At 42.2% G+C, this 24,253-nt stretch overlaps 1 protein-coding gene across 2 annotated transcripts in view; it reads right to left on the reverse strand.

Annotated features, from left to right (window-relative positions):
* Positions 1 to 24,253, reverse strand: part of LOC139550783 (beta-1,4-galactosyltransferase 2-like) — a 134,951-nt gene that overhangs the window by 29,693 nt on the left and 81,005 nt on the right. The window lies entirely within an intron of this gene.

A 24,253-nucleotide genomic window follows, 5' to 3' on the forward strand; every position in this document is an offset into this window, starting at 1 on the left:
CCGACAGACAAAGACAGATAAGGTAATATATCTTTAAAATGCCATATTGCCTTTTTTTTTCAGTTGGTGAGCTCATTAAACATTATTGGAGTCATTTTTATTGCTTCAATAAGACACGTTCCCCCTGAACCATCAGGCATCGCTGCAAATGGAGCTGTATATATTGTGTAATCACAAGGCTGCGAGGAACATTCACATCCATAATAGGGACGATAGGACTGCACCACTCTGCCACCACAGAAGAAGAGGACTGGTGTTAGGATGATGGGGTCAGGAGACATGGGTTTCAAACAGATGGTTAGAGAATCTGAATGGGACCTGCTAATTATCAATCTCATCACTCAGATCAACAACAGAAAGTTCCTGGGTATTTTTCTGGGTTATTCTGAAATATTAATTGTCCAATATTTCATGCATTTCAGCTTCAGATGCAGCTTCAGTCTGGAAAAGGTTTTCATGTTAATTCTTGTGCTTAAACTTCACCAGCAGACATGGATCTGTCTGTGTTGTCAATCTACAAAAAGTAACATTCCTAGGATGAAAAGAGACTGGCAGTAGCCTTAAGGTGAGGGGATTCTTTAACCATTGTCAGAACAAGGAGGAGGAGCTAGAAAATAATGTATTTTCTGTATAATTCCAAAATTCTAACTATAGTACACCTAAAATGACTGATGTTGGGGCGTATGGTACCGTCCAATCCACCATTACTTTCAGCCCATAACTGATACACAACGCATCCGTAAAAACTCCACAACTTCCAAGAACAGGAGACAGAGAGATAACTTTCCCTTCCATCTTACAGTATTGTCCTGTCCTGCCTCTCTCTGGCAGCTCAGTGGTGTTCTCTCTATACATTCCCTGTGAGAGGCAATCAACCTCATTATCTTTACCTGATAATCACCAGGATAACTCATCAGGGCTCTCCCTCTGTATTGCCACTTTGTTGCCACGCTGTCTCCAACTCTCCCAGCTGGCTGACCGACCACAGTCACAGTCAGACGTACCTGGACAGTTGCTACGGAGACAGATTAGGTCCAACCCTCAGACCCAGCGATGCCTGGCTCATTCTTGAGTGATTGCATTCAGCGTTGTCGGACGGACTGCCGCTGTGCGCTGAGTTTATCAGTCCCTAGCAGACTGACCCTATCACCCATTGCTGCTATCAATGCAGGATGAGGGAGGTCACCAGTGAGAGCTAAACTAGATTGAGGGCCGTCGTTGATCGCGCATGCGGGCGCGCGCGTGCGTGCGTGTGTGTGTGTGTGTAAGAGAAAAAGTGGCGTGATAAGGTAAAGCATGACACTATCAGATAAAACTCAAATATGCACTCTGTTTTAAGATGATACACTGTTCAAGATCTAACAACCTGCTGATGTTGTTTTTGTAAACTACAGTATCTTTGATTTGGGGGCGTGATCTCCTCTTCACATCAACATCTAGAATTCTAGCACGCTCATCAGAGCCCCATTAGCGGTTGCTTTCATAATAACCATATTCCACCATAGCATTGGCTTTGGTGGAAAAAGGCTCTTACAAGGGAGAGGTGCTGGCTGGCAAAGGGCCAGGCTAACTCATTTCCAGTAATGAATCAGGGCTATTGAAGCAAAGACGATTCCCGTCATAATAAAGGCTACGCACTCCGGAGAATTCAATTGGAGGTTCTCTTTGTCTCATCAATAGCTTTACGTCGCACATCACACTGGAGGAACATGACAAAACAGGCCATAAAATACTGTGCGAGACATAAGACATGGACAAGTACGCAATTATCGCATGAAGCCACTGAGGCATACAGTACATGTACACATCGATCCAACAGTATGCTCCACTCTGATGCTGTACTGCTGCATAAGCTGCATAGCTGGTCGAATATAAAGCAGAGAGATTGCAAGTAGCACGGCCATTCCAACATGAAAGTCAATATCAAATGGCTTGACATACTGGGCCTATCTATCTTAAGATGAATGCATTAACTGCAAGTCGCTCTGGATAAGAGCATCTGCTAAATTACTAAAACGCAAAATGTAATTCAAACCTCCCTTGAGGATTAAAGAGTTCATGGTACAAAACATAAAACATAACGCATGCATTAAAGAAACTATGGCTAGGTACTGTGCAGCAGGACTGTACACTGATAAGCAAGCAGACTGTAGCATTTTGAATGTTGTGACATGACAGCATAGGTCACAGTAGCTTTATGGGAGGTTTGGTGGCATGTGTCACTCAGTGCAGATCAGCACACATCATCAGTCATCCAGGCAGCGACAGCCAACCAGGACTGTCCTTCACTCACTGTGTTGTTCTCAAATGGCTTCTGCCAACATGTCCCTGAATTAGACTGAGACAAGCAGCACTCAGGCCATGGGGAGCAGGTGGTAACTGCCACGTCACGAAGGCAGGAGTCACAGGAGTCAGACGTGCCAAATGATCACAGAGGTGGAAAGAGAGGATCTACTGGACCACTCTCAACAGTTTGACAAGCTGAGCCAAGACATTCTACCTTGTTGCATTATTAGGAGGATGTTCCATGTTAACTGGGCCAGGCCCAGGGCCAGGTGCCTGTGGATGACTCTCTGGGTGGGTGAGTCACACATAGTGTTGATGGCTTCAAATCACTTTGTATTAGGAGCAATTGGGCACAAGCTGCCTCACAATAATACTGACGGAGGCTCCTCAAATCCCCCTGTCACTGTGAGTTATACCCCCGTTCGTTGGTGTTATTGCTGCTAAGAGAAGAAAAAAAAGTTTGGGGCTTCTGAAGTGTAAGCATGCACGACAAGCCCTGCTAATTTGATTGCGATGTTCTCGTATCTGTCCGGATGCATCAAGCATACATGGCATGAAAAGACAGCTTATCCTGCCATTTACTTTTAAGGCAACTCTCCACATGCAACTAACTAGATCTCATGCGAGCATGCCACAAAACATTTGGAAATATCATTACCAACATCCCACAAAGAAGGACCTTTCTGCTGTAGTATTGGTATACAAGAGATATTGAATGAAACAAACGACTAGCCTACATGTGGTTCACATCAGCAAATAATAAATTTCTTGGTTTTACTGTAGGTTTGTGTGAAAGCGCCTTTAATGACCTCGGATAGTCAACTGAACATGAAAAGGCTTCACCCCAATCAGAGAAACCAGTTAACATCTCTTTGATAGCTGATTAAAGAATAGATATCATAACTGTAATCTCATATCCCTTTCCATTACCAACTGCAACATGATACACTAAGTATTATGAACGAGCATATTCTACTCTTAGGGAAGAGAGAGCGAGAGAGAGACAGAGACAGACAGAGAGAGAGACGGAGAGAGAGAGACAGAGCGAGAGAGAGAGAGAATATCCTAAATAAGCTTTGGCAATATGTACATTGTTACGTCATGCCAATAAAGCGAATTGAATTGAATTGAATTGAGAGAGAGAGAGAAACGGAGAGAGAGAGAGAGACAGAGAGAGAGTGAGAGACAGAGAGAAACGGAGAGAGAGAGAGAGAGAGGGAGACAGAGGGAGAAAGAGAGACAGAGGGAGACAGAGGGAGAGAGAGAGACAGAAGGAGACAGAGAGAGAGAGAGACAGAGAGGGAAATTCTGTTTTGCATGGCCTCGTTGATCAACAGACACCATTATAGGATAGAGTATCTCATAGAAAAAGCTGGGGGAAAAAATGATCCAACAGGGAAAAGCGACACAGGACAAGATACTCTTGAGAAGTACACAAGATGAGAGTTGTCAGGCGTCTATTCCATTGGACATGTGATATGAATATCAATCCAAACTAATTAAACCTGTTAGTTATACATGGCCTGGTTTGAAATTGTAACAGACATTAGCAAAATGGAGCAGTCTCCAACTCATCGGCTGTAGTGTGATTAATACACCATGGCTTCCACTTGGGCGGTCTCCCAAATGGCACCCTATTCCCTACAAAGTGCACTACTTTTGACCAGGGTCTATAAGGATCTGGTCAAAAGTAGTGCACTATATAGGGAATAGGATGCCATTTGGGACACAGGCTTGGTTATTAACTGGTGAAGTGAGATACTGATAAGGCTTTTACTGGGCCGAGGGAACATAAATCACCTATTTTTAAATAAACGTGGTTGATGTTACATAAAGAGATAGTGCCTGTATGATCTATTAGGAATTTTAAAGCTGTTGTTTATTCATGACCATACATACAGGGTCAATACATTTTGAGACAGCGGCAAGGGCGTCATGCACCCATGATTTTAGAGGGGGCACAAAGTACGTGAGAATGGATGGGGTTGGAGAATTTAGCATTTTTCGAACAGCTGAAACAGATTTTTCCTGCAATCTAGATCCATAATCATAATACCTAATTGTATATAAAAAATATATGTATTTTTTTCTGCATAGGTTATCGAAGCATACCTCTTTACCTGTTCAAATGCCATTTTAATGAGGATGTCATTCTGACTGTTGTGAATCACACATTTCAATATAATGCACTAACATGCCTAGGATGCTAGACCAACCAAACCGGATTCTAGGTACACCAAACATGATGCTAGGCTAACCAAACAGGATGCTAGGCCAACCAAACAGGATGCTAGGCAAACCAAACAGGATGCTAGGCCAACCAAACAGGATGCTAGGCCAACCAAACAGGATGCTAGGCTAACCAAACAGGATGCTAGGCCAACCAAACAGGATGCTAGGCAAACCAAACAGGATGCTAGGCCAACCACACAGGATGCTAGGCCAACCACACAGGATGCTAGGCTAACCACACATTATTTGTTTCTCTTCCAGGATGGAAGGTGGAGAGAGTTGATGGACTCCTCTCTCTGTGGTGGATGGATGGCTTGCTGTTAAACGACTGGATGGTTCACTTTCAACCATGTCCCCTGAGCCGGAAACAACTACTATGTTTTACTGTAGCATGGAGGCTTGATCTATCTATCTGATGACATGTAAGTGTCTCTCCACTGTCTCTGTTTGACAAAGATGCCGGCAAAGGGATTTCCTCCCTATCTTTTCCATTTCCCTTTTAGAGCATATTTTAACTGTAACATAGCTCCTCATGATACATGCATAACTCTGGATCAACTACAGTACTGTTGGCACTTTCAATTGTATTCTGTATCCCAAATGGCACCCTATTCCCTAAATAATGCACTACTTTTGATCAGGCTTTGGTAGCGCACTATGTAGGGAATATGCTGACATTTCTGACACAGCCCTACTGCTAGTACTGTAGTATTCCATTTGTTAATTAAAAGACTGTCCACAAGAGCTTCTATAAGAACTGCCTATTCATTCCCCTTCACACTGATAGGAATGCTACTCTTTTATATGAACCTGTTAACTGGATAAAAAAAGGATGTTGTTATCCCCCACATTGACCACATTCATTCCCCCCAAAAAGATACAAATATATATGTTTTGTCGTCACATAGGTGGAGTAAAATGTGTTGTTTTACAGGGTCAGCCTCCTTGCTCAAGGGCACATCGACAGATTGAATAACTGTAGCACTAATAATACAGATAACTGTAGCACTCATTTCACTTCAGTAAACCGGAGACTTGACCTTACAAATGAAAGGTGGTTGGAAGATTTGTAACTATCCTCCTAGTACCTAGGGTTGCAAAGGATCAGAAACGTTCCGATACATTTCTGAAAATGTTAATGGGAAGTTAAACCCTGGAATTTGGGGAATTATGCTTAAATTCATCAAAAAAGTTAGCTTACAACATTCAACTTCTCTTGTGGGATACACATAAAGCAATTCTAGGTCTTGTGGCATATTTTGGTTAAACTATCCCCAATTCAATGGAATTGCAACCCTCTGCATGCACAGTGCATTATTCCATCACATGTACAGCTGATTCTCAAGATCTTGCAAACTAATGAGATGCTATTTAACCCACACTACTACTCTGTCTGAGCCAAGGACTACATGCTTTCTGGTAAGTTTTGATTACAATACTGGGTAGGGTGAATATATTTTATATGACATACATCATTTTTTTGTTAACTAGTAAATAGTAGCCTACAGCAAAGTGTGTTTAAATCATTTCTAACTTGTTAACAATTTCTGCAAGTTAGTTTTTGCTACCATGTGGGTTTAGCTTGCTTGAGCCTACTAACTGAGGAGTGTTAATTCACCTGTTTCCATACATGTTTCATTTTAAAACATTTATCTTACAAAAGAGTTGTTTAATCTAACTGTTTAACTGGATCTGTACATGGAATTGTATTTGTTGTTTTTTTACAACAAAAAAATCTAATCTTTACAGGAAAATGCCACGGGCACTATCTGATGTGTGGAGACATTTCACTGCAGCTAATGTAGAAGGAAAAGCTGTATACATTTGCAAATACTGTGCAAAATCATATGTGAAGAATGCAAGTAAGATGCAGAATAATCTGGCCATGTGCATAAAGTTCCCTCAGTGCTCACAACAAGCAACCTCTGACAAAAGTCACTCTATTTCTATTCGAGGTGAAAATGATGAATCAAGACACCTTATCGATAGCAACAGCTCATGGTCCTCCTGGAATCAGACGATTTTTTGACTCAATGGAGGAACATAGTCAGAGAAATGCTGGTGAATGTCTTGCTCAAGCTGTGTATGGAACTGGTTCACCTCTGATGCTCACAGGCAATGTGTATTGGAAGAGATTTCTGAATGTTATTCGCCCAGCATACACCCTTCCAACCAGACATGCTTTATCTACTCATTTGCTAGATGCAAAGTTCAACAAATTTAAAGTGAAGGTCAAGCAAATCATAGAGAAATCAGAATGTATTGCAATCATCTCTGTTGGGTGGTTGAATGTTCGTGGGCAAGGAATAATTAACTACATCATCTCCACCCCTCAACCAGTATTCTACAAGAGCACAGACACAAGGGACAACAGACACACCGGTCTCTACATTGCAGATGAGCTGAAGGTAGTCATCAATGACCTTGGACCACAGAAGGTATTTGCACTGGTGACAGACAACACTGCGAACATGAAGGCTGCTTGGTCTAAAGTGGAGGAGTCCTACCCTCACATCACACCCATTGGCTGTGCTGCTCATGCATTGAATCTGCTCCTCAAGGACATCATGGCACTGAAAACAATGGATATACTCTACAAGAGAGCCAAGGAAATGGTTAGGTATGTGAAGGCTCATCAAGTTATAGCAGCAATCTACCTCACCAAGCAAAGTGAGAAGAATAAGAGCACCACATTGAAGCTGCCCAGCAACACCCATTGGGGTGATGTTGTCATCATGTTTGACAGTCTCCTGGAGGGGAAGGAGTCTCTCCAAGAAATGGCCATGTCACAGTCTGCTGATATGGACAGCCCCATCAAGGGGATCCCCCTGGATGATGCATTTTGGGAGAGAGTGGTAAACAGCCTGAAACTCCTGAAACCTATAGCAATAGCCATTGCAAGGACTGATGTTCACTCTGCTTGCAGATGTAAGAGAAGAAATCCGTAATGCCCTGCCCACTTCACTGTTGCTCCATGCAGAGGAAACTGCAGTTCTGAAATACATTTAAAAAAGCGTGAAAACTTCTGCCTGAAGCCCATAAATGCCGCAGTGTACATGTTGGATCCCAAGTACTGTCTGCTTGCAAGAGCATCCTGTCTGGTGCAGAGATCAACAAGGCCTATGGTGTCATCACTACCATGTCTCGCGACCTTGGCCTGGATGAGGGCAAGGTTCTTGGCAGTCTGGCGAAGTACACTTCCAAGCAAGGGCTTTGGGATGGAGATGCAATATGGCAGTCGTGCCAACATATCTCTTCAGCCACCTGGTGGAAGGGACTTTGTGGATCTGAGGCTCTTTCCCCTGTTGCCTCCATCATCCTCCAAATCCCACCAACATCATCTGCCTCAACTGGTCCTTGTTTGGGAGCACACACACCAAAGCACGCAACAGGCTGACCAATACATGGCTTGTAAAATTGGTGGGCACCCGGGCAAATTTGAGGCTTTTTGAGCCTGACAATGAGCCATCCTCAACAAGGTTGGAAAGTGACAGTGAAGATGAGGCCTCAAAGTCTGATGTTCAAGAGGTGGACATAGAGGAGGTCCAGGGAGAAAACATGGAAGCCTGAGAGGAAGACAACCAAAGCTTTAGTTTCTAAATTATCATTTTACAAATGTATGTTGAAAACGTTTTTGGGAGACGCGATGGATCATTGGGGATCATTCAAAATTCCCTTTATATTGTTGTTCAGTGAAATCATCCCATGTGAAGCGTCAACTCATTTAATTAAAGTTCAATTCGTAACTAAATAGTTATTTTTTTATTTCTATTGGAAGGATTTAATCATTTGCAATTATGTCTACTTATGATAAGGTAAAATGTTTATGTTTCTGTCTCCATATGATATGGCAAATATATCCAATGCAAAAAAACATCTACATTTAATTGGTATTATTATTCATTTGCATATATTTCCGTTAATTCCCATATATTCCCATTAATTCCCACGGAAAGTTTCCACCTCTGAATATTCCCCAAAATGTGCAACCCTACTAGTACCTTCAGGCCTATGCACAGATACATAATTAGAAATGCAGCTACATGTCTGTGAAAATCCTCACTTTAGTCAAGATGAGAGCGTCTACACCTGGCGAGCATCAGTCTTTGCCGGAGCACATGTAGTAGTACTATCAGAATGATACGAATGTAAATGAATACTGTACTTGCTCCCGATGGTGAGCATTGGAACATGATCAAGAGCCTTCAGAATGCTCTCTTTCATTATTCCAAGAGCATCTGTCTCATCATGTCTCGTGTTGCTTTACACCATGTGTTGAGAATCATTGAAATAGACAATCATCATTCTATTAACGACTAGAGAGAACATTGTAAGAAATCATGTTCCTCATGATGTGTTCCAAGCCCAAATCATCTCAATGTAGTCAAATGGTGAGCGGGTAAATATATCCTACCTGGAGAAATCCAAACACATTCTGTCAACTATATCATAATTGCTGTATGTTATTACTGTAAATCCAATATCGTACTGTTTATTGAATGTTTGAGCCTGGGTATTTTTATATATTTTTTTATGGATTTACTCAGACCGGCAAAATGTGTTTTGGTAAGGGTACAGCGTGGTGTATATAAAACAGAAACATTCTGTACTGAGTATTCTGGCTTCATACCGCACCCGTCATAAAATATTGGACATGTGAACATGAAGCTATTGATGCATTTGCTGGGTGGTTGAAGGGGGATCCTTGCATGGCAGGATTTCATTCCATTTCATTTCTTTGTAAATTGATTCCACCTGAACTGTGTCAATTCTCAGTGCCCTGGACAACAATGTGATTGGATGGGGGTAGCCTAAATCCTTCTATACATTTATCTCAGGTCAGTCTATAATTAAAGCATGACAGAAGCTGACCAATTTACCACTGCTTTAAAGGTCAGCAATATGGAGAACAAACAATGGCTACGTCCCACATGGCATCCTAGTGCCTTTAAAGTGCACTACGTTTGACGAATCGAATGCGAACGTGCACTTAAAGCTTCTTGTCTACGTCAACTTTGTAGTCCACTATAAATGGAATAGGATGCCATTTGGGACACAGGTCTCCAGCTGTGGCCCCTGCTGCCTATAGCAACTCTCAGTATGGACAGTTTAGATAGGTTAACCCCCAGTTCCATAGCCTCAGGAGCCCAGAACAGTCTGCTGCCTGTGTGTCCACCTCGACAACCTCAGTGTCAGAATGGTAATAACGCAACGCATTCTGTCCACCTACAGTAGACAAACTCACCGTCAGAACGGAGAGGCAACGGCCCTGCAGCAAAACATACTGCAGTATGGACACTTTACTACAAGCAATGGAAGGAGATGCCATCCATGGTTGGTGTTAACCCTTGTCATATTACTGTTGTTATCACTTTGTTGGCATCAACCATGTATGCTGCGTTTGCAGAATTTTCCTACTGATTTGTGTTTGACCAATCAAATATTTAAATACTAAATCCACTCTCTTCAGTTTAGCAGACCCCAGACATTTTTAGATGGTTCATTATTAATATCTTGCACATGAAAAAGATGAATAAACTGCATCCAACATGTGCATTAGACATTATTAACAACATCAATAAATGTTCCAATAAACATGAGTGAATAAAGCTGTCTCACAATCTAAAATGTAATTTTGTAAATGTCAAAAGAAGCAACTTGATCATTCCCACATAATTGCTGTCAAACAATCACAAAAAAGGGGGCACATACACTGAGTGTACAAAACATTAAGAACAATTACCTATTTATGATTTGCCCCCCCTACACCTTCAGAACAGCCTCAATTTGTCAGAGCATGGACTCTACAAGGTGTCGAAAGCCTTCGAAAAGTGATGCTGGTCACTGTTGACTCCAATGCTTTCCACAGTTTTGTCAAGTTGGCTGGATGTCCTTTGGGTGGTGAACCATTCTTGATACACACAGGAAAATGTTGAGCAGAAAAAACCCAAGAGCGTGGCAGTTCTTGACACAAACCGGTGCGCCTGGCATCTACTACCATAACCCATTCAAAGGCACTTCAATATTTATACAATGTCTCAATAGTCTCAAGGCTTAAAAATCCTTCTTTAACCTGTCTCCTCCCCTTCATCTACACTGATTGAAGTGGATTTAACAAGTGACATCAATAAGGGATCATAGCCTTCACCTGGATTCACCTGGTCAGTCTATGTCATGGTGTTCTTCATGTTTTGTGCACTCAGTGTATAAAGAGAGAGGACATTAGGCAATTAAATAATTAGTCTTTAATTTCCTAAATGGACCTCATTCTGCTCCAGCCACCAGTAATAGGATTGTGTATTTAAACCCTGGTGTGTGTGTGTATATGTGTGTGTGTGTGTGTGTGTGTGTGTGTGTGTGTGTGTGTGTGTGTGTGTGTGTGTGTGTGTGTGTGTGTGTGTGTGTGTGTGTGTGTGTGTGTGTGTGTGTGTGTGTGTGTGTGTGTGTGTGTGTGTGTGTGTGTGTGTGTGTGTGTGTGTGTGAGAGAGAGTGTGAATAGCAGGATTTACAGTTAGATGACACTGCTTTTACACTTTAATTACCCATCCAATTACACTGAATAAAACAGGGAAGTGCACACACACAATTTAATAAATTGATGGCATGACTCCACTTCTATCCATAAATGACATGGATTCAAGTATGGCAAATGCCATTGGAAAAATCTAACAACTAAGACCCAAAGTAGTACTTAGGAGATAGAAGGATAGAATATCCATCCGTTACAGTGACACGAGGATTTCATTAATTACATGAATATGACAGAACTAGACCATTGTAGGTTTGAGCTTGTTAGTTGTGTCCTTTGTTGTGGAATAGATACAGATCCTGATGAATTCAATGCTTAACATGGCTCCCCTTAGAGAGTACTGGAGCTCCAGATCAAATTGCTATTTTAAATCTAACATCAAACAACAACGCAGGTAAGGTATATCATAAAATACCTCTAAAAACTTGAATCATTAATGCAGCTGTCTAGACAGAGACTATTGAAAACAAATTCATGGTCTAGGTTGTTTTGGGTTGTTTTGTAATCATCTCTGCCTTTAAAATAAGTATTTGGTGAGTTGTATTGGAAATACAGTCATTATTTGTAGCTCATTGAGTGTGCAGACAACTGTCCTTGATATAGAGAGTGAATGTGTGATGTAAATACAAGCAGGTATGAGTAGACCCAAGTAGCCAATACTACATGTGGATACAGTACCTTGCGAAAGTATTCACCCCCCTTGGTATTTTGTTGCCTTACAACCTGGAATTAAAACATATTTTTTGTGGGTTTGTATCATTTGATTTACACAACATGCCTACCACTTTGAAGATACTAAATATTTTTTATTGTGAAACAAACAAGAAATATTACAAAAAAACTGAAAACTTGAGAGTGCATAACTATTTACCCCCACAAAGTCAATACTTTGTAGAGCCACCTTTTGCAGCAATTACAGCTGCAAGTCTCTTGGGATATGTCTCTATAAGCTTGGCACATCTAGCCACTGGGATTTTTGCCCATTTTTCAGGCAAAACTGCTCCAGCTCCTTCAAGTTGGATGGGTTCCTGCTGGTGTACAGCAATCTTTAAGTCATACCACAGATTCTCAATTGGATTGAGGTCTGGGCTTTGACTAGGCCATTTCAAGACATTTAAATGTTTCCCCTTAAACCACTCGAGTGTTGCTTTAGCAGTATGCTTAGGATCATTGTCCTGCTGGATGGTGAACCTCCGTCCCAGTCTCAAATCTCTGGAAGACTGAAACAGGGTTCCCTCAAGAATATCCCTGTATTTAGCACCATCCATCATTCCTTAAATTCTGACCAGTTTCCCAGTCCCTGCCGATGAAAAACATCCCCACAGCATGATGCTGCCACCACCATGTTTCACTGTGGGGATGGTCGTCTCGGGGGGATGAGAGGTGTTAGGTTTGTGCCAGACATAGTGTTTCCTTGATGGCTAAAAAGCTCAATTTTAGTCTCATCTGACCAGAGTACCTTCTTCCATATGTTTGGGGAGTCTCCCACATGCCTTTTGGCGAACAACAAACATGTTTGCTTATTTTTTTCTTTAAGCAATAGAAAGCTTTTTTCTGGCCACTCTTCCGTAAAGCCCAGTTCTGTGGAGTGTACGGCTTAAAGTGGTTCTATGGACAGATACTCCAATCTCCGCTGTGGAGCTTTGCAGCTCCTTCAGGGTTATCTTTGGTCTCTTTGTTGCTTCTCTGATTAATGCCCTCCTTGCCTGGTCCGTGAGTTTTGGTGGGCGGCCCTCTTTTGGCAGTTTTATTGTGGTGCCATTTTCTTTCAATTTTTTAATAATGGATTTAATGGTGCTCCGTGGGATGTTCAAAGTTTCTGATATTTTTCTATAACCCAACCCTGATCTGTACTTCTCCACAACTTTGTCCCTGACCTGTTTGGAGAGCTCCTTGGTCTTCATGGTGCCGCTTGCTTGGTGATGCCTCCTGCTTAGTGGTGTTGCAGACTCTGGGGCCTTTGAGAACAGGTGATATGCTGAAATCATGTGACACTTAGATTGCACACAGGTGGACTTTATTTAATGAATTATGTGACTTTTGAAGGTAATTGTTTGCACCAGATCTTATTTAGGGGCTTCATAGCAAAGGGGGTGAATATATATGCACGCACCACTTTTCTGTAAAAAAAATAAAAATACAAATAATAAGTCATGTTTTTCATTTCACTTCACCAATTTGGACTATTTTGTGTATGTCCATTACATGAAATCCAAACAAAAATCCATTTAAATTACAGGTTGTAATGCAACAAAATAGGAAAAATGCCAAGGGGGGTGAATACTTTTGCAAGGCACTGTATGTAATGGTTCCATTGAGGTTAAAGTTAGCCTTGGTTTCTCAAATGACTGCCTCGCCTGGTTCACCAACTACTTCTCTGATAGAGTTCAGTGTGTCAAATCGGAGGGCCTGTTGTCCGGGCCACTGGCAGTCTCTATGGGGGTGCCACAGGGTTCAATTCTCGGACCGACTCTCTTCTTGGTATACATCAATGATGTCGCACTTGCTGCTGGTGAGTCTCTGATCCACCTCTACGCAGACGACACCATTCTGTATACTTCTGGCCCTTCTTTGGACACTGTGTTAACTAACATCCAGACGAGCTTCAATGCCATACAACTCTCCTTCCGTGGCCTCCAACTGCTCTTAAATGTGTGTCAAAACACTTATCTCCCTCACTAGCTTTACGCACCAGCTGTCAGAGCAGCTCACAGATTACTGCACCTGTACATAGCCCATCTATAATTTTGCCCAAACAACTACCTCTTCCCCTACTGTATATATTTATTTATTTATTTTGCTCTTTTGCACCCCATTATTTCTATTTCTACTTTGCACATTCTTCCACTGCAAATCTACCATTCCAGTGTTTTACTTGTTATATTGTATTTACCTCGCCACCATGGTCTTTTTTTGCCTTTACCTCCCTTATCACACCTCATTTGCTCACATTGTATATAGACTTATTTTTCTACTGTATTATTGACTGTATGTTTGTTTTACTCCATGTGTAACTCTGTGTTGTTGTATGTGTCGAACTGCTTTGCTTTATCTTGGCCAGGTCGCAATTGTAAATGAGAACTTGTTCTCAACTTGCCTACCTGGTTAAATAAAGGTGAAATAAAAAATGTCATTAAATTTAAAAAAGATCTATTCTGCAGTAAGGCAAACAAGTTATTGAACTGATCTACCAAACAGTCAAGAGCAAATGCAGCCAATTCTGAGATCATATCTGAGTTCCAACCGTATCATCATCCTCATTCTCAATATCCACAAAGTCCAACAGACACCCTACTATCACAGTCAGTCACTGGTTATTCCTGACAGTCAATTTCCATTACTGCTTGATATTTGTGACTCATGTTCTCATTTCAGGACTACCGACCATCAAGCTGTGGCATAGCAGGCCAGATCCTGCTTGTGTCCCAAATAGCACCCTATTCCATATATAGTGCACTACTTTTGACCAGATCCCTATGGGTCCTGGTCAAAAGTTGTGCACTATAAAAGGAAACAGGGTGTCATTTGGGGACACAGTCCCTGAGACCCTGAGAGCGTGATGAGTGAATAGAGTAAAGGGCTCTCCTCCTCTCTTCTGCTCTCCTCTCCCTTTCACCTCTGCTGGTGCATGATGGATTAGGAAGGCTGTGTTGGATCCAGGGGGCGAGTAGCCTTGTCCGTCCCTGACTGGCACTCCGATAAGCTCGGAGGCTGGCGCGGTGGAGAGGGAGAGGAGGGAAAGAGAGAGGAGAGGGAGATTAGGAGAGAGGAGAGAAAGGGGGATAAAGGGGGAGAGACACACCCACGGGACCTTTCTTCTTTGAAGGACAGCCCATTACATGGTCAGGGTTGAGCGCTGCCGACTGGACCAGCCCTGCATACACAGTGATGTGATTGTGCTGACGCCCACAGGTCATAGCTCATCTCACCCCCACCCCTCTTGGCTGCATGGCGTGGACTAGCGTTAGCACCTAGCGGCTGATTGAACTGGCTTCAGGGGGTCAAGGTGCCAGACGTCCGTTACTCACGATTAGCCGTGTTCCACTCCAGCGGCTTGTAATTGCAGAGTCAGGTTTCATTGAGTTTGCAAGAGGCAGGCTCTCTATACCCCGGTGGTGAAGCCTCTAGACTGTCGTGGAAGTACAGTATATAGGTTGTGACCTGACATTCCCTCAATAATAAGAACATGTCATGGAAGAGGATATTTGATAGAAACTTTAACACACTACTACTCTACTAAGTTCTAGGTAGGTCTGTCAAAGTCTGTTCAGGCTATGTTTTTAAAATGTAATCAATGAGTTGTAGTGGTCGAAGACAAATTGAGTTTCTCTACTGTATCTGTCTCCTGATGAAATGATTTAGATTTTATTGCCCAGAAACAAACTGTGTAATTTAGTATTAAGAGACCAGAGAGGTCACAGGGGTGTGAGGGAAGAAAGCTGAAAGGCATTGAGATTGAAGGACGTGTCGAACATCTTGACAAGATGCACTTCCCGGTGGTCTATTTAATTTTTCATGAGAGCCACATAGAGCTTCAGCCCTGAAAACAGAAACGTCAGGCTAGGGAGTCCTTGAGAATAACAATATCTGATACTACACCAATCAATAATATGAATCATTTTAGCTGAGAACTGAAAAGCTCTATTGACAGGAGAGCTTTTTCTCACAGATTAGATATGGAGTTTTCTTTCCCACCTCTACCATGAATTTGATTGTCTAACTCCACCGCTATACTGTACATTCTGTATATTATCACAAGGAGTGTTTGTTCAACACTATATGTGTTGATTTGAATGGAGGTTGTTTGGATGTTATTCATTTGAGGGCGCTGATAATGCACTGTATACAGGACATAGTTCTGACACTACATTTGGCCTAGTTCCTTCCATGGAGTGTTTAACATATTATATGGGTTTTCTGCTGTTGGCAGGTCAATATTTTATCTCACTGTCGCTGCGATTCTAGAGTCCTCAAGCTTTAGCAGTGGTGCAGAAATACAATCCTGCACCACACCAGAGAGTGAGAGAGACGTCCTCCCAGCAAAGCACGCTGTGCTAAGGATTATTTTAGACATTCTCAGATAGAGGTGGGAGAGAAATAGAGAGAGAGAGAGAGAAAGAGAGAGCACAAGTACCCTTCCAACAATACAAAGACAGCAGGAGTACCAGCCAGTATGCAATGTTTAATCTTGCCTATCCTTGGAATTACACTCCACAACCATTGGCATTACAGGGACGTAATATAATATGTTTCCTTCCATTATGTTTTATTTATGACGGGCTTAATAGATTAACAATTGAGGAGGGATTGATTCAAGGCCTCGTCGTTGAAAGAGTGAGAGAATTGTTGGAAGGTTTATTACAGAATCAATTAAGTTTACTCCCGGCTTACACAAAGCCCCAGCACCATCAGCATGCTATGGTTTGCTGTCACTCCGAGTGGCTTCTATCCTGCCTCTGATAAGGATTGCTGGCTTGGCAGAGAACAGGCAACCCAAATAATATTAATATTAGAAATTGGAGGCAGGACGAATGAATCACCTTGGAATATGAATGACATTTTCACCAGGTTTTACGGTGATTTGTCAATGTCATGGGAATTGGGCAGGATTTTCCTTGTCTCTTGAATATCGAGGCTGTCAGACACAGAGAGAGGGGCGAGATTGTATATAACAAAAGAGGCACTGTATAAATATCATGACATTTCAACCCAAAAGAGAGAAAGAGAGAACCTGAAATTCATAGTGCGAAGCGACAGGATTCATTAAGTCATTTATGTAGTTAGCTAAATGGAAAATGCTAATACTTACACGGAACCCAAACCGGCTGCGCGCGTGCGCCATCGTGCGCTATTGTGCATAAATGTATTTCCCCCCCACACCAAACGCGATCACGACACGCAGGTTAAAATATCAAAACAAACTCTGAACCAATGACATTAATTTGGGGACACGTCGAAAAGCATTAAACATGTATGGCAATTTAGCTAGCTAGCTTGCACTTGCGCTTGCACTCCTGAGTCGTGTTATAGGCTAAATCATGATCCCTTGAACATACGTAGTTTATATTTTACTTTATTTATCACTTGACTACCACATCTAATGGTATCCACATGTAGTCATCCTTAAGATTCCCGGTTACACAAGAAAAGTGTTGTCTTGAGACTACCACTTTATGATCATCTACCATGTTCATTGAGCTGTAAGTCCATTTATTTTATGGTTGTCGACTAAACCTTGAGGACTGTTTTTCTCTCTCTCTGCGTTCTGCCTTTAATGGGAAGAAGTGGTAAATAACACTCTGAGTCCTAATGGACATCTAAGAGAAAGGGAAAGGAAAAGGGGATACCTAGTCAGTTGCACAACTGAATGAATACAACTGAAATGTGTCTTCCGCATTTAACCCAACCGCACCGAATCAGAGAGGTTGGGACCTAAGAGCTCAGCCAATAAAATAAAACCTCAATTACCTCTTTATTAATGCAGCATATGGCAATAGTGTACATCAGCTCTCTATGGGACTTTTTCCAAACAAATGGGTACCAACGTACATCATCATCAAGTCATTGGCCTTTCTCTTCTATATTAAAAGACTGATAGACATCCTCGGTCTTCAGTGTAGTAATATTGTGCTTGCTCCTACTCCACCCCACCAATCATTCCAAATGTTCGTTCCCTGTCATCTTTGAGAATGATTCACCTCTTTCCCTCTCCTTCCTCTCTACTCTGAACAGAGACTTCTGTGTAATACTCTGCACTCCAGTTATGAACAGCCCAGTTCAGAGTCAGACTGGCTGCCTGTTTCGCTTGGTCGTAGAGTGTAACGCAAGTAACTTTACACTGTCTGCTCTCCGCTCTGCAAAACAGTACGAGTGGTTTTCAGAACACACAGGAACACACAGTCACAGAGGGCCGAAATAGTTGCTCATAGGATCAATATCCTATTCCTTGGTCAATTGCACAAACCTCCTTTTCTGCTTCTTCATACCAGTGGAGAGAGAAAAGTGTGCCAGATGAAGAGTGTATCACAATCCCACACTGGGTTATTAGACCTGAGGAGGAAAACACACCAATAAAGAGAGGGATAAGCCTTTCTTTAGTCTGAGCAGGTTATCAGGAGATTTCTTAAGTCTGCCTGAAGATTATGATGACATCTTATGGGGGGGGGGGGGGGGGGGGCTTGAACTTCTGTACTACTTGGGTCAAGGAAAGATACCTAAAGGCTCATCAAATCAAAATAAAATAACATTTTATTGGTCACATACACATGGTTAGCAGATGTTAATGCGAGTGTAGCGAAATGCTTGTGCTTCTAGTTCTGACCATGCAGTAATATCTAACAAGTAATCTAACAATTTCACATCAACTACCTTATACACACAAGTGTAAAGGAATGAATATGTACATATAAATATATGGATGAGCGATGGCCGAACGGCATAGGCAAGATGCAGTAGATGGTATAGAGTACAGTATATACATATGAGATTATTAATGTAGGTTATGTAAGCATTATATAAAGTGGCATTGTTTAAAGTGACTCGTGATACATTTATTACATCCAATTTTGTATTATTAAGTGGCTAGAGATTTGAGTCAGTATGTTGGCAGCAGCCACTCAATGTTAGTGATGGCTGTTTAACAGTCTGATGGCCTTGAGATAGAAGCTGTTTTTCAGTCTCTCGGTCCCAGCTTTGATGCACCTGTATTGACCTCGCCTTCTGGATGATAGTGGGGTGAACAGGCAGTGGCTCGGGTGGTTGTTGTCCTTGATGATCTTTTTGGCCTTCCTGTGACATCGGGTGGTGTAGGTGTCATGGAGGGCAGGTAGTTTGCCCCCGGTGATGCGTTGTGCAGACCTCACTACCCTCTGGAGAGCCTTACGGTTGTGGGCGGAGCAGTTGCCGTACCAGGCGGTGATACAGCCCGACAGGATGCTCTCGATTGTGCATCTGTAAAAGTTTGTGAGTGTTTTTGGTGACAAGCCAAATTTCTTCAGCCTCCTGAGGTTGAAGAGGCGCTGTTGCGCCTTCTTCACCACGCTGTCTGTGTGGGTGGACCATTTCAGTTTGTCCGTGATGTGTATGCCGAGGAACTTAAAACTTTCCACCTTCTCCACTACTGTTCCATCGATGGATAGGGGGGTGCTCCCTCTGCTGTTTCCTGAAGTCCACGATCATCTCCTTTTACATTTACATTTTAGTCATTTAGCAGACGCTCTTATCCAGAGCGACTTACAGTAGAGTGCATCCCTAACCCGGACGACGCTATTCCAATTGTGCGTCGCCCCACGGACCTCCCGGTTGCGGCCGGCTGCGACAGAGCCTGGGCGTGAACCCAGAGACTCTGGTGGCGCAGCTAGCACTGCAATGCAGTGCCCTAGACCACTGCGCCACCCGGGAGTTCTTTTCTTTGTTGAAGTTGAATGTGAGGTTATTTTCCTGACACCACACTCCGAGGGCCCTCACCTTCTCCCTGTAGGCCGTCTTGTCGCTGTTGGTAATCAAGCCTACCACTGTAGTGTCATCTGCAAACTTGATGATTGAGTTGGAGGCGTGCATGGCCACGCAGTCATGGGTGAACAGGGAGTACAGGAGTGGGCTGAGAATGCACCCTTGTGGGGCCCCAGTGTTGAGGATCAGCGGGGTGAAGATGTTGTTTCCTACCCTCACCACCTGGGGGCGGCCCGTCAGAAAGTCCAGGACCCAGTTGCACAGGGCGGGGTCGAGACCCAGGTTCTCGAGCTTAATGACAAGTTTGGAGGGTACTATGGTGTTAAATGCTGAGGTGTAGTTGATGAACAGCATTCTCACATAGGTATTCCTCTTGTCCAGATGGGTTAGGGCAGTGTGCAGTGTGATTGCGATTGCGTCTGTGGACCTATTGGGGTGGTAAGCAAATTGGAGTGGGTCTAGGGTGTCAGGTAGGGTGGAGGTGATATGATCCTTGACTAGTCTCTCAAAGCACTTCATGATGACGGAAGTGAGTGCTACGGGGTGATAGTCGTTTAGCTCAGTTACCTTAGCTTTCTTGGGAACAGGAACAATAGATAGAGACTAGAGACAAAATAACTGACACTTTTTGTAATAGATGGGTTAGCTGACAACGTCACAAAAACGATGTGCACGCTTCAATGGGTCAGCAGTCCGTGTGTTGTGGTGATTCTGTGTGGCCAGATAGCTAGCGAAAATGACAAGAAGCTTCCATGTGAGGAATTGTAGTTGGCTTGTTTCAGTTAGTTTCATATTGTTCTTTATACCATGACTTGTTTAGAGATGTTTTGACTGATGCCACGTCTATGCTAATATGGCAAAAACAATCACTAGCTATCTAACCAACAACTGTAATGATGTATTTGCTCATTGTGCAAATCTATTTATGTTTTCAATAAACATTGGAGACCAAACATAGTGGCGCGCACATGGGTTTTGTTGCTAAACAACCTACCCGTCTATAAGGCTCCATTCTTTTGAAATGCTAAAAGTGTCAAGGTCCATTCCATTATGATACTGATATGAAGTAATCTGCCTCTGATGACCTCACCATCTCAGGGGGGAGAGATAACCATGTCATGTGTTGATAATCACGAGGAGTTCAGCCTGTAGCCTCAGCTTAGATAACATAGAGGGCAGCACACATAAAGCCCTCAGCAAATTGCAGTACTTGTAAATTGTAATTACTATGAATAATTTGCAAATCATGCAGGTAGTTAAAGCATACTTTGATTGTTCTAGCATGGGCACCATACTGTGTTTTTGGAAATGGGGATTTAAGTTATATCATTCAAGTGATTATGCATGTCTTCTGATACAAGTATTGAAATGAATCTCATATGATCTCTATCCAAGGCTCCAAGCAATCTCCATGTCACCACTTGGACAAGCAGCATCCTCTGTGACTGCAGGCTTTAGTCTGTGTGACCAACACCCCCTCTCTAACACACACGTCCCAGCCAGCCAGCTAGTGCTGATCACGGAGGCATCAGATGAGACAGCACAGAATCAATCACTCCACCGCTGCTTTGTAGATCAGCTGTCACACTCTGTTCTGTCACGCATGTTGTGATACTTAAAGATTATGATTAAACACTAATTATGATATCATTATGTTACGTCATATGGTATTGTTTCTAATCATCTAGATGAAAATGGAATCTAACCTAACATATATTCTCCAGTGACTGTAGATAGCATCTTCCTTTCCTCTTTTCAACAGCATGTTAACAGCACCGCCAGCAATATTAAGTGTTCCTTTTTTAGTCCCCCAATCTGGGCCTCCTTCCAGTGAACATGATGAGCATCATGGGGGCGACAGGCAAACGTTGGCGTTGGTTCCTGGCAGGTGTTACAGCTCTGCAGCAGCTAGACTCAGACCCCACCAGAACCACGGACACCACGTCCAGCCGCCCACGTAGAACATATTGTTATAACAGTAGCTATGGCTGTCCAATGGCTGGCTGTCCTTAGTGTCCTTGGTAAGTTATGAATACACTGCTGAGTCTATCTGAGATCAGGTAGGAGTCCACTGGGTGAACAGGGAGGGTTATGTATCTGTCTGCCAGGCTTTCCCCCATTTGTTATCCCACTGGTCATTTTAGGCTACATGTGATGGGTGATGCCCTGTCATGTGACGCTATGATGCCATGATGTGATGCCTAAGCTCATTGCACAGTAATGGGGTTGAAGCACTGTGTCTGTGCATCTCCTGGAAGAGTTCACATGTTCAGAATCAGATTAGGAGCAGAGCAGAGTAGACCCTCTCTTCTACTGAGTGACAGAGCTGGTACTGAATAAGCACTACGGCTTCTGGCCCGGGTGTGGCAGCTGGAGAAGATATCTCTCTGTCTCTGGTGAATTTCCCTTAAACAACTGTTTTGACTCATAGGACATGGCAGAAATGATCTGCAAGCATGATAAACTGGGAAATTATCCCGTTTTCCTCCCTACTGCTCTGCTTCCTCCCCACCGCTCTGAGTAAAAGGCTCCGACTTACAATCATTTAAGACTCTGGTGCGCGTGATGGATAAAGTGTCCTCCTACGAGAGAGGAGGATAAGATAGTTGAAATGGCAGCAGCAGAACGGTGTGGATGCGATTAGTGAGTCAAAATCCCTTGTATCCTTGGTCTCTGGTTGCCTTGTGATTGTCAAGGCTTCTCTCCCTCCTCCTCTGGTTGCGTTGTTGTGGGAGGGAGTAGATCCCAGTGCAGCCATGGTGTGAAGCCCCTTTTATAGTAACAATTCTAGAGCAGCACTCACTATCTGACTGAGCCATATGTAGAGAGTTGACCTAGGAAATAAAACTGCCATGATGTGTACAGTGGTTCCTCGTTTAAAAGTTGTGTCATACTACATATAGTGTGCGGTATGCTGTTCGATACGCGTCGGCGAGTCGCGGTGCTTGACGTTAATGCTCATTTGAAGCACTAGAGGCATTTTGAGCACATCTACTTCATCTAGTCTTTTTATCATTATTTTATTCACAAAAATACAAAGATGTTGATGAAAAAATACTGTATTTTACAGTATATAAATCATGACTTATTATGAGGTTGTTTTGATTATTATGTGGATTATAATAACTTGACATATTTGTAGGGGGTTGATGCATTTTCTTTAGGGCAAATCAGGTCTGTGATATTCAGTTAGATATTTCAAATTTTAGTATTGTGTCAGGTGAACGTACCATACTGTACCAATTATTATATATTTTTTTAAACAACACGCTTTTACCATCAGGTATCATCAGTATTTACAGTATTCTCACACCTTGCTAGTGCATTGTGAACTGCTATTAGACTATGTGTGAATGTTTAGAGTCCTGCATCGGGCAAGAAAATCAGCTGGCGGGTGGTCCCAGAGTTGAGAGAGAACATGGGTAAATACAATGGTGCAATTACACTTGATTTTCAAAAAACAAGATACTTCTGCCTTTACAGCCCTGCGTTGTTTTAGCTTTATTTGTTGGCTAATTGAGGCTTTCGTTCAAGTGATGAATGGAATATATTTGCAAATTAAATTAAATGTAGGATTTTTGCAGCCTATATATGATTCTGGGAACTGTTTATTTAAGTTTCAATTAAACAATTTTATTATCAAAACAATATTGATTGTAAACATCTTGTTTTGTTATGTCGGCTATAGGCTTTCATTGGGTTGTTAGAAGACTCTTTTAAAGAGATTTGAGTTGTAACCAATATAATAACCAATCATGACGAGGCATCGCCAGCTGTGAACTCTACAGCATGCTTCAGACAACCAAGGTGAATGTGACTGTACATCAAATGTTCCAATGGTAAAACATTTGAGAACTATTATTTCGCCTGACACCATAACTTTGCCTACTTTTAATTCTTGCCTTATATGTTGGCATGCATAACGTTATTTAACCAATTCTGATATTTTGAATGTTGTGATAGGTATTGCACTGAATCATACAGTACTATCCCGATTGAAAACAGAATTTTGATAATATTACCGTTATATCAACACACTCGTTACTCCCATTCAAAATTCTCTTTTGAAATAACATGATATAGGTTAATGAAATAATCTAAAGGAAAATGTGATTACTTCTTAGCCTAGTGGTTATAAGTATTTTAGTACATGGTACACAGACAGTATTTCCTAGCTCTCTCAGGCTCAATACTGAGCTTAGTCACAATGGTAATTATGTTGCACAAAAACAAAAGTCAGATATATCACAAAACACTAATTTGGAGGGACAGGTCGTTTTAGGCTTTATTTCAAAAACACATAAAGTCACAAACCAGAGACGCAACTACACTCTTAGAAAAAAGAGTTCCAAAAGGGTTCTTCGGCTGTCCCCATAGTAGAACCCTTTTTGGTTCCAGACCGAACCCTTTTGGGTTCCATGTAGAAACCTCTGTAGAAAGGGTTCTACATGGAACCCAAAAGTGTTTTACCTGCAACCAAAAATGGTTCTTCAAATGGTTCTCCTATGGGGACAGCCGAAGAACCTTCTAGATAGCACGTTTAATTTAAGAGTGTACCAATAAATGAGTCTACAAAAATGTAATCAACAGAAAATAAAAAAAGAATCAAAGCTTTCCCTGCAGCTGCTGGTTGGTGTCTTGGTGAGTCAATCCTCTGGGAGTGAGGGACTTTACTTTGTCACTGTTGCTAATGGAAATGAACTCTATATGAAACGGATTACATTATATTTAATATACATATGCTGCTTGGATACT

The sequence above is a fragment of the Salvelinus alpinus genome, chromosome 23, assembly GCF_045679555.1.
Source record: "Salvelinus alpinus chromosome 23, SLU_Salpinus.1, whole genome shotgun sequence".
In the NCBI taxonomy this organism is placed as follows: domain Eukaryota; kingdom Metazoa; phylum Chordata; class Actinopteri; order Salmoniformes; family Salmonidae; genus Salvelinus; species Salvelinus alpinus.